This window comes from Arachis ipaensis, chromosome B10, assembly GCF_059453495.1.
Source record: "Arachis ipaensis isolate K30076 ecotype BB chromosome B10, ASM5945349v1, whole genome shotgun sequence".
NCBI classification, from domain to species: Eukaryota; Viridiplantae; Streptophyta; class Magnoliopsida; order Fabales; family Fabaceae; genus Arachis; species Arachis ipaensis.
Window position 1 is genome coordinate 127,176,631 of NC_142435.1, and position 12,600 is coordinate 127,189,230.

The following is a 12,600-nucleotide window of genomic DNA, read 5'->3' on the forward strand; positions in this document are numbered from 1 at the left end:
TAGCAAAGATAACAGTTATCAATTATGTTGAGCTAAGATAACTCCTGAGTTACTGATTTCTTAACCAAGACCAAAAGGGAAAAAAGTAAATTTGTTGGAATAAAAATGTCTTCAGATTGAAAGCAATGGTGACATAATTAAAAGAAAGCAATAATAAACTGAAATACCTCAAATAATATTAATTCAAATAATGTGGAACATAGAAGAATTCATAATTTAAATGGCAAAAGTGAATAATCAACTAAAGTAATGGAACGAATAAAAGTGAAAGGGAAGCTTAAAGTAAAGGAACATTAAACCTGGGATCGAGAGTCACTCCTAAAACTAAGAGAAGTCCTAAATCCTAAGAGAGAGAGGAGAGAACCTCTCTCAAAACTAAATCTAAATCATGAGAAGTAACTAAATTGGCGAGCCCCCTTTGAATGGATGCATTTCCTCACTTCATAACCTCTGGTCTATGCCTTCTGGACTTGGATTTGGGCCAAAAAGGGCTTCAGAAATCGCTGGGAGCGTTTTCTTCAATTTCTGGTGCGTGGCCTCTGTCATGCGTCCGCGTGGGTCACGCGGTCGCGTCATTCGGAGCTTTTCTTGTCACGCGGTCGCGTCAGTCATGCGGCCGCGTCGTATGTGTTTTGCTTAAGGCGCGCGGTCACGTCAGTCATGCGGCCGTGTCGCTGTTGATTCGCGCTTGGCATGCGTCCGCGTCGCCCATGCGATCGCGTGGATGCCAGTTTCTCCAAAACTCTGTTTTGTGCTTTCCTTCCATTTTTTGTATGTTTCCTTTCCATCCTTTGAGTCATTCCTGCCTTAGAAGATCTGAAACTACTCAACACACTAATCACGGCATTGAATGATAATAAGGGTAATTAAAATAATTAATTTTTAAGCATAGGAAACATGTTTTTCACATACATCACATAATAAGGAAGGAGAAGTAAAACCGTGCAATTAATATGAATAAGTGGGTGAAGGATTGGATAAATCACTCAAATTAAGCACAAAATATATCATAAAATATGGGTTTATCAACCTCCCCACACTTAAATAATAGCATGTCCTCATGCTAAATCCAAGGTGAAAAGTAAGGTTAAAGTGATGGAATGTCATGTAATGCAATCTAATCTAAATGCAACTACCTAAATGAATGGTGCATCATGCAATTCTAATTTTTATTCACTTGTATATAAAGCTTGCATGTAGTTAAATTAATTCACATTCTCAAGGAGTCATGTATATATATATAGCCAAGCCTTAGATAGTGATAAAGTGCCTTTACAATTGAGATGGGAGAGAAAAACATTTTAAAAACTTGCAAGACAATTAATAATTTAAGCAGAGATATATGTTAATGAGCTATTGAACCCTCACTGGATTTTGTGTTTACTCTCTAATCACTCAGTGTTTATTGGGTTAATCACTCTATTCTTCTTTTTATTCTTACTTTCTATAACTTTGTTCTTCATCTAACCAATCAACAATCATGGAATATAGTCATACCAAAAATCATGAGGTCTTAAGTAAGGTTGTAATGGGGCCAAGGTAAAGGTAAGGGTATATGTATAAGGCTAAGTGAGCTAATAAGTGAATTCTTAATTAGTCTAAGATCTCACCTAACATACATACTTTCTAAAGCAAAAATGTTTTACCTATTTTCCCATATTTTTCCACTTTTAATGTTACATGTTCATGCCTTAATGTTTATTTTTATCCCATGTGCATTGCTTTATTTGCATTTGGGGAATCCTTTGGTGTCCCCTTTATTCAAATATTAAAAATTAATAAATTTTTGTTAATGCACATGGTAATTTAATTTCTTTAACTTCACATGAGCATGTTTCCCAAAAATTCTTATTTTGAAACATCTTTATTCTTTTTCAACCTTCTACCCTTTGTTTCTATCATCCATGTTCCCAATAGTTTTTTTCACATTTAAACAATTACACAATTTCTATCTTAAGCTAACCAAGGATTCAACTTGGGATTTCTTTATTTGTTTTCCCGTTTAAGGCTAGTAATGTGGTTATAAAACAAGAGGGGATTTAAAGGCTCAAGGGGGCTAACAAGGGTGATGTAAAAGGTAGGCTATTTTGGGATAAGTGAGCTAAAATCAAATAATGGCCTCAATCACTCTCTTGGTATGTATCTATATTCTATAATTGGACATATAGATTAAAACAAAGTAAAGAACACCAGAATATAAAAGAAGGGCAGAACACACAGGAATAAAAATTATGGTTTGAATGTAACCATACAATTAAGCTCAAAACTCACAGGCTATGTGTTCTCTAGCTCAAAAATTATTTATCACTTATGTATGTCATGCATGTTTAGTTAAAAATTCTCATTGTTCTCAATGTAAAACTTAAGGTGGCTTTAAAGTTCTAGTGTTTCTCCTTGATGAAATGTTGTTTAATTAACTAACATGTAATGCCATATATACAAGGTGTGGGTGGTTTTAATTCTGTTAAAGTCTCTAGTTTACTTCCTTTTTCTTTTCAATCTATTCTGAGTTATCTTATGCTAAAAAGGGTAAACTATACTAATCAATCCACAATTTCTATAACTAATAAGTTAGAATTGTAACTAAACTAAGTGGTTAAAATATGAACTAAAAATATAAAATGCAGAAATAGAGTATAAATACATGAAAATAGCAATGTATAAGTACTGCAAAATAGAAATAAAAAGAAAAATACAGAAAAATAGCAAAATAAATAAAAAGAGTATGTAGTGGTTTACCAAAAAAAGAACGCCAGAGATGGCGACTTCTCCACACTTAAAATGTAGCATCGTCCCTGATGCTCATTCAAGCAGGGTGTGAAGGGGTGTCATCACCGGAAAGACGGGTAGATGGGGTCTCTGAGGTGGTAATCTGAGGGTCTGACTGCTGTGGAGGGGGTGCTGACTGAAGGGGGATCTCAGGGTCTACAGCCTGAATCTGAAGCGGAGCCTCCTGAAAGGTGTGCTGCCTGCTGGGTGCCTGCTTACTCTGCCTTGCTCTGTGGATGGGTCTCTGCCTCGGGAACATCTGCCTCCTCCTCAGATGCCTCGGATGGTGTGTCAGGCTCGGAGGGGATGTTGCCAGATCGTATCATCAGCTTCTGGTGCTCATAGCGTCGCTTGTTACGACACTCCATCTGGTCAAACCGTCGAAACAGGCGGTGCACTAGATGATAGATGGGCTCTGGGGCAGGTGGAGGTGCAGTGGTGGTGGCAGGTGTAGCTGTAGAGGAAGAGGGGCCGGCAGATGGTGTGGCAGTGTCACCAGGAGTAGTGAGGACTGGAGGTCTATAGCCCAAAGCTAGAAAGTTCCTGCTGTGCGAGATAATCTTCTTGCATTCTGCAGCAGGTGGCCTCTCATCGGCATCCTCCCAAGGCACGTCAGCTCGACGGCCCAGCTGTGTAACCAAATAGGGAAAGGGAAGAGTGTCTCGGACGTGGACCCTGGCCATGTAGAATCGGATAGAGCGTGGCAGGTACAGGTCCTTACCCTCCATCACACACCAGAGGAGGGTGATCATAGCGGCTGGTAAATCCGTCTCATGAGTACTCGGCATAATGAAGTTGCTGAGTATCTGATGCCATAGCCGAGCCTCATCATTCAAGTACGCCCGCTTGATTCCCTTGGGCATCGTGGTGTTCTGACCCATGATCCAAGAAACAGTCGGGTCAAGGGCAATCCTCGCCTTGACTGCATCCCAATCAAACTTCAGAAAGCGCATGTCTTCCGCAGCTTTCTGATAACCATCCGGCTGATCAGATTTAGGCAGAAGCTTCAGAACATCTTCAATTGCCTCTTCAGTAACCAGAATCTGCTTCCCTCTGAGGTTCACTGCATCTAGGGAGGTCTTGAAGTAATTGCAGTAGAATTCTCTAACCCAAGATGCATTGACCTCAGTCAGGGGTCTCTCCAGGAAGAACCAACCTCTTTGTTTGATCTGGTTAGAGGTGTATTGCTGGAGTTCTCCTGGGATCTTCAAAGTCCTCTCCAGGTATAGGTTCCTGGAGTTTGCAAACACCGGATACTTCAGCTTACAGTATCGGTTTGCAAACTTCACTGGGTCATTAGCAGGGAGCAGCTGGTCGGCCTTCTCCTGCGGGGTGAAGTTTTTTTCCCGCCAGGAGGCATCATGCATGAGATCTATGATAGACATAGATGATTCTCCTCTTTTACATTTGCCAGTAGTAGCCTTTCCTTTTCCCTTTCTCTGGGAATCTGACATCCTGAAAAATAGAAAATCAGGATATAATAAAAGTAGGAAAACAAATAGGCAAATAGTCAAAGAAACACAAAGTGGCAAAGGAGAATTAGAATGAGGTAAATGAGTTAAGTAAATGTGCATTAAGGATTGTATAGGAGTTAAAAGTTCGAAAGAAAAAAATTCACAATCCAAAATGTAATAGGAGGCATGTTAAGTAGGAAAAATTATCAGTATGCCATGGTTAGAGGGTTAAAAGAAAGTGAAAACCCAGAAAAAAAGATTTTAAAAGGTTAGTTTGGTTAGAATTAAAAAAAGAGTTCAGAAAATTAGAATTAGTGAGTTAATGAAAAATGGGTTAAGGTAAGTGGCATAAGGATAATTTTCTTAGTAACAAGCATTCATAATTAGAAGCGATAGGTAACTCATAACCAAACAAGGAAAACAGGTTGATGATGATTCAAATAGATATAGAAATAACAAAAATTGGAATCAAACATAAAAAATGCAATATATGAGCCAGGAAATCAAAGAGAATAAGAATGCGTGCCTGGCATTCATGAATGGGTTTGGGTAAAACAGAGGAAAGCAGATTTCAAAATGCCAAAACCAAAATATGAATGAAAACATTTTACAAAAATTTTGGCAGCATTCCGGCTAAAATTGGATTGTCCCGGAAAATAAACAGCAATTAAATAGTTCATATGAATTAAAATTAAAGCTTGCAATTACATATAAGGAATATAAACATGAAAATTCAGTGTAAAGAGCAGCATGAAACAAGAAATCACAGCATATGAACATTACAAACATCACAGCAACAGCAGAATTGCAAATTTGATAAAACAGAAACATGAACAGTGTAAGTAAACAGGCCTAAATCCACTAACCACATCCGAGGCTACCTAACAACCTAAAATCCACTACAACATGCATATCTAACTAGCCTAAACATGAACATAAACAGAAAATAATGAAATAACGACTAAGGATAGAAGGGTGGCATTCGTCGGAAGCTGGTAGGCCGAATAAGGAGAGTGGGCAGAAAGGTGGCTGGGGGTGGTGGTGACGGCGTCTGGCGCGGCGGCTGGCGATGGTGGGCACGGCTGTTCGGGGCAGGGGGAAAGAAGGGATGGGTAATGGAATAGGGGGTAAGTGGGGAAGGGAGGGGGTAGGTGTGTGTGTGGCGGATGGGGGAGCGCGGCTGGGACGGGCGGCAGCGGTGGGTGGTGGTTGCGAAAGGGGCAGTGGCGAAGAGGGGGGGAGGGGGGAAGAAGAAAAAAGAAGAAGAAAGAAGGGGGGTCGGTGGCGGCGGCGTCTGGGGGTGGCGGTGAGGTAGCTGGATGGAGGGGAAGAGAGGAGGAGAGGGTTTCAGGGGGGGCGACTGATAGGGTTCGCGTGGTTGGGGGGTTATAAATTTGAACCCACGCGGCCGCGTGGGGCACGCGGCTGCGTGGGGCACGCGGTCGCGTGGCTGGAGCGAAATGGGGGGTGACGCGATCGCGTGGGTCATTTGTGCGAAACGCACAATGGCCGCACGATTCCAGCCTAACTTTTTGGATGTTGGATCTTTACGCCGATCTCCAGGTCACGCGGCCACATGGATGACGCGGTCGCGTGGGTAGTGTTTTCCGCAATATGACGCGATCACATGAGTGATGCGGTCGCGTCGCGCACCCTTTTTTTTATGCAGTATGCAGAATGTAATGATTAATATGAATGCGATGCAAAATTCCAGGTTCAATATTATAAAATAAAATAAAACTTGAAAACAAACAAAACAAAATAAAAATTGAAAAATGAATGATCATACCATGGTGGGTTGTCTCCCACCTAGCACTTTTAGTTAAAGTCCTTGAGTTGGACATTGGAGGGGCTTCCTATTATGGCGGCTTATGTTTAAATTCATCCAAAAATCTTCACCAATGCTTGGAATGCCAATAGCCTCCGGGGTCCCAAACAAGGCATGTAAAGCTCCTGAGCAGCTTCAAACAAATTTTTAGGCTCCCAGAATGACGAATGTCAGAATAGATTCCAGGATCCCAAACTTTGCTTTTAAATCCGCCTTCGTCTTGATCTATATTTTTTCATCCGGGCTGTTTAGAAAGTAGATTCTCACCATGGTGACCAAACGTTTTCCGAGATCCATTCAATTGAACATGATACCAATCCGTGCACTTCAAGTTGAAGCGTGGAACCTTATTGAACCTTGTGCACCAGCTCTGAGCACGAGCCATTTCCCTCTTACTCTTAAAGCCGCAGAGAGCACTAAGCTGGCCATCTGTTTCAAGCAAACCGTATTCAAGTAAAAAAGTAAAGTTAAAGGTCAAGGATTGTACCCACTTGAAGCTTGTATTGGGTGGTAATGGCCTTGGGGTAGTGTTTCCGGTGGTTCAGTAAGTTCTACTCCCTTGTGCTCTTCTGTGAATTCCTCCACTTCTTTGCAAGGTTCTTCAAATGCATCTGTGTCCTGGTCAAAGTCTTCTGTGTCTTCCTCATCACTCGAGTCATAGATTGGAGGTTGAGAGAAATCTACCTCTGCATCATCTTCGTATTCATTTGGGGGAAGATTCTTCGATCTTAGAGAATTCACTTGCGGATGCAAGTTCATTACTAAGAGAACTTGACTTGTGACTATCATCATCAAGGGAATTGGTGTCCTGGGTTATTCCGTCTAGTTCTTCATAAACGACTTGCCTTGGGGATTGTGCACTGTCCTCCTTAGCATCAACTGTAACGTCCTTGACGGAGTTCTCCTCAGCTCTGAATTTCCATGGAGGTTCAGTGTCTCCTAGATCTTCAACCAACTCTTCTTCTTGTGTAATGACAGCTTCTTCTACTTGTTCTAGTACGAATTCATTCTCTGTCTTGTCCACTGGAGTTTCTAGTATTTTCTTCATACTACGCTCTTCGTTAGATTGTCCACATGGGGCTGTGGTTGGTCCTTGAATGTTCGAACGTCTAGAAGCTAATTGAAGTTGTCGAATGGTTGTTTGAAGTTTATTTACTGTTTCCTTGAGGCGAACCTCTGATTCTCGGGGTGATGGATTTGGACATGATACATAGGAAAGTGGTGGTGCTTGGGAGTGATTGGATTGGAACTGGGGTAAATAGGGATCATGTGGTGGCGAATGGTGAAGAGAAGCTTGTGAGTGTGGTGGTTCGAGGTTATGTTGAGAGGATGGTCTATAGGCACGGGGTGGGGCTTATTGGTAGTTACAAGGTTGTCCACCATATCTATCAGCTGGGTATGCATTGTAGAATGGTCGTTGTCCATGATATCTTAGAGGGTGTTGTTGCCTAAAGGGTTGATTAGATCCTCTTGGCTCCATCCATCCTTGATTGATCTAACCTTGATGCATATTCCTGCTGTAACTTCCTCTTCCTGCAACATAATTGTAACCAGACTCATAGCCAAAGGGGTGAGAGTTCATAGTAGCAAATAAAAATTAAAAACAAAAATAAAAACAAAATTTAAATTTTAAAGTTTGAAAATTAAATTTTGAAATTTGAAATTTTGAATTTTAAATTTTTGAAATTTGAAATTTAAATATTGAATTTTGAAATTTGCTTTTTGAAATAAGATAAGATAAGATTTTGAAAAAGATATGATTTTTTGAAAAAGATTTTAAAATATAAATATTAAATTTTGAAATTTTAAATTTTGAAATTTGAAATTTAAATTTTAAATTTTTAAATTTGAATTTTGAAAATTGAAATTTGAAATTTGAAATTTGAGTTTTTAAATTTTGAATTTTTGAATTTAATGAGGAAAGAGAAAAACAATAAAATGACACCAAACTTAAAATTTTTAGATCAAAACGAAGAAAACAACTAAGAACAACTTGAAGGTCAAGATGAACACGAAGAACAACTTGAAGATCAAGATGAACGCCAAGAAAAAAAAATTTTTTTTTGAAAAATTTTTAATAACTAAATAAAAAACAATAACTTCTTAATTTACGAAAAAGCAAAAATAAAAATAAAAATAAAAACAAATAAACAAGTAAAAAGCAAATATTTACAATAACCAATAATAAGGCACACGTTTGCAATTCCCCGGCAACGGCGCCATTTTGACGAATAGATTTTTGTTAGTAAAGAATTTCAATAAAACAGTCGCGTTGTAGATATAGTTTCTAAACTAACAAAAATCCCTTCGTACAAACGTTTTGGTTGTCACAAGTAACAAACCCCTAAATAAATTGTTAACCGAAGTATTCAAACCTCGGGTCGTCTTCTCAAGGAACCGCAGGGAAGTATGTTCTTATTATTGGTTATGGAAATTGTAAATTGGGGGTTTCAAGAATGAGGAACAAATATGACAAATAATTTAAATAGCAATTAAAATAAATAAATACTGTAAAGCAAACTTTTGGCAAGGGATGAGAAATTGGAAGTCCAAATTAGTTACCCTTCTCAACAATAAAGAAGATTGAATCTTAATTCCACTTAGTTAACATTTGCTAAAGCAAAGGAAAGTCAAGGGATTAATTAGTTTGACCTTCGAATCCTATTTATTTCCTAAGAAAAGATTGGGATTATTGAAAGTCAATTCAATTAGCAAAGATAACAGTTATTAATTATGTTGAGCTAAGATAACTCCTGAGTTACTGATTTCTTAACCAAGACCAAAAGGGAACAAAGTAAATTTGCTGGAATAAAAATGTCTTCAGATTGAAAGCAATGGTGACATAATTAAAAGAAAGAAATAATAAACTGAAATACCTCAAATAACATTAATTCAAATAATGTGGAACATAGAAGAATTCATAATTTAAATGGCAAAAGTGAATAATCAACTAAAGTAATGGAATGAATAAAAGTGAAAGGGAAGCTTAAAGTAAAGGAACATTAAACCTGGGATCGAGAGTCACTCCTAAAACTAAGAGAAGTCCTAAATCCTAAGAGAGAGAGAGAGGAGAGAACCTCTCTCAAAACTAAATCTAAATCATGAGAAGTAACTAAATTGGCGAGCCCCCTTTGAATGGATGCATTCCCTCACTTCATAACCTCTGGTCTATACCTTCTGGACTTGGATTTGGGCCAAAAAGGGCTTCAGAAATCGCTGGAAGCATTTTCTGCAATTTCTAGTGCGTGGCCTCTGTCATGCGTCCGCGTGGGTCACGCGGTCGCGTCATTCGGAGCTTTTCTTGTCACGCGGTCGCGTCAGTCATGCGGCCGCGTCACTGTTGATTCGCGCTTGGCATGCGTCCGCGTCGCCTATGCGATCGCGTGGATGCTAGTTTCTCCAAAACTCCGTTTTGTACTTTCCTTCCATTTTTTGTATGTTTCCTTTCCATCCTTTGAGTTATTCCTGCCTTAGAAGATCTGAAACTACTCAACACACTAATCACGGCATCGAATGATAATAAGGGTAATTAAAATAATTAATTTTTAAGTATAGGAAACATGTTTTTCACATACATCACATAATAAGAAAGGAGAAGTAAAACCGTGCAATTAATATGAATAAGTGGGTGAAGGATTGGATAAATCACTCAAATTAAGCACAAAATATATCATAAAATATGGGTTTATCAGAGGTAAACACTATGGTCTTGTTGTGGTAGATGATTATTCTAGATTCGGTTGGGTACTTTTTCTTGCTCATAAAAATGATGCTTTCCATGCATTTTCAATCCTTTGCAAGAAAATCCAAAATGAAAAAGATTTAAAAATTATCCATTTGAGAAGTGATCACGGAAGAGAATTTGAAAACCAAGCTTTTGAAAAATTTTGTGATGACTTTGGAATTGCTCATAACTTTTCATGCCCTAGAACCCTTTAACAAAATAGGGTGGTTGAGAGAAGGAATAGAAGCCTTCAAGAGATGACTAGGGCCATGCTTTATGAGAATAAGATTTCTAAATTTCTATGGGCTGAAGCTGTAAATACAACTTGTTACATTTTGAATAGGACAATTATTAGAAAAGGGTTGAAGAAAACTCCCTATGAATTATGGAAAGGAACCCCTCCAAATCTTAAGTATTTTCATGTTTTTGGATGCAAATGCTTTGTACTTAACAATAAAGAAAACCTTGGCAAATTTGATCCAAAATCACATGAAGGGATGTTTGTTGGATATTCCACCACTAGCAAGGCCTATAGGATTTATCTCAAAGAACATAGGACCATAGAGGAATCCATACATGTTACTTTTTGTGATTCTAATTTAATTCCCAATTCTGTGATAGATAATGATTTAGATTGTGAAGAAGCTGGAACAAGTAAAGAAAATTCCAAATCTGCTCAAAATAAAGAATCTGCCAGTCCAGTTTTGTCTCGTCAGATTGGAGGAGACATTTCCATTTTGTCTCCTGAGCCAGCACGAGAAACTGAAACAGTGAGACCCCTAGAAGCTCATCAAAGCACAACACCACTCCGGAAGCCCAGGGAATGGAAGTCTATGAGGGGCTATTGATGAGCGGATATTTTATACGCTTTTTGGGGATAATTTCATATAGTTTTGAGTATGTTTTAGTTAGTTTTTAGTCTATTTTTATTAGTTTTTAGGAAAAATTCATATTTCTGGACTTTACTATGAGTTGTGTGTTTTTCTGTAATTTCAGGTATTTTTCTGGCTGAAATTGAAGGAGCTGAGCAAAAATCTGATTCAGGCTGAAAAAGGACTGCTGATGCTGTTGGATTCTGACCTCCCTGCACTCAAAGTGGATTTTCTGGAGCTACAGAACTCGAAATGGAATTCTTCCAATTGCGTTGGAAAGTAGACATCCAGGGCTTTCCAGCAATATATAATAGTCCATACTTTGCACAAGGATAGACGACGTAAACTGGCGTTCAACGCCAGTTCTCTGCCCAATTCTGGCGTCCAGCGCCAGAAAAGGATCAAAAGCTGGAGTTGAACGCCCAAACTGGCATAAAAACTGGCGTTCAACTCCACAAATGGCCTCTGCACGTGAATTGCTTAAGTCTCAGCCCAGCACATACCAAGTGGGCCCCAGAAGTGGATCTCTGCATCATCTATCATAGTCTACTCATATTTTGTAACCCTAGGCTACTAGTTTAGTATTTAAACAACTTTTAGAGACTTATTTTGTATCTCATGACATTTTAGATCAAAACTTTGTATTCTATGACGGCATGAGTCTCTAAACCCCATTGTTGGGGGTGAGGAGCTCTGCTGTGTCTCGATGAATTAATGCAAGTATTTCTGTTTTCCATTCAAACACGCTTGTTCCTATCTAAGATGTTCATTCGCGCTTAACTGTGATGGAGGTGATGATCTGTGACACTCATCACCTTCCTCAAATCATGAACGTGTGCCTGACAACCACCTCCGTTCTATATACGATTGAATGAGTATCTCTTAGATTCCTTAATCAGAATCTCTGTGGTATAAGCTAGAACTGATGGCGGCATTCATGAGAATCCGGAAAGTCTAAACCTTGTCTGTGGTATTCCGAGTAGGATTCAAGGATTGAATGACTGTGACGAGCTTCAAACTCCTGAAGGCTGGGCGTTAGTGACAGACGCAAAAGGATAGTAAATCCTATTCCAACCAGATCGAGAACCAACCGGTGATTAGCCGTGCTGTGACAGAGCGCGTGAGCATAGTTTTCACTGGAAGGATGGAAGGTAGCCATTGACAATGGTGATCCACCAACACACAGCTTGCCATAGGAGGACGTGTGTGCGTGAACAAGAAGACAGAGGAAAGCAGAGATTCAGAAGACAAAGCATCTCCAAAACTCCAACATATTCTCCATTACTGCATAACAAGTAACCTTTAATCCATGCTCTATTGTTTATTTGCAATTCAACTGATAAACATAATTGACTTCCTGACTAAGATTTACAAGATAACCATAGATTGCTTCAAACCAACAATCTCCGTGGGATTCGACCCTTACTCACGTGAGGTAATACTTGGACGACCCAGTGCACTTGCTGGTCAGTGGTACGAGTTGTGAAAAGTGTGATTCATAATTCGTGCACCAAGTTTTTGGCGCCGTTGCCGGGGATTGTTCGTGTTTGAACAACTGACGGATTATTTTGTTGCTTAGATTAGGAAAAATTTCTCTTTTTTTGGTTTAGAGTCTTTTATTATTTATCCCTTGTTAAAACACTTTAAATTTATAGCTCAGTTAGTTAGAACGTGGTGTTTATGTTCATGGTAATTGGCTATCATAATTTTAAAACCTTTTTCAAAAATAATTTTTCTATTAAATCCTGTGCCAAACTTTAAGTTTGGTGTTTTCTTGTTGATTTTTCTTAAAAAATTTTCGAAAATTTCTTTTGGTTTTCTAAAAAATTTTAAGTTTGGTGTTCCTTGGTGTTTTCCCTCCAAAAATTTTCGAAAAATAAGGAGCATTAGATCTAAAAATTTTAAATCCTGTGCTATCTTTTTGTTTCTCCCTTTTCCCTTAAACATCCAAAA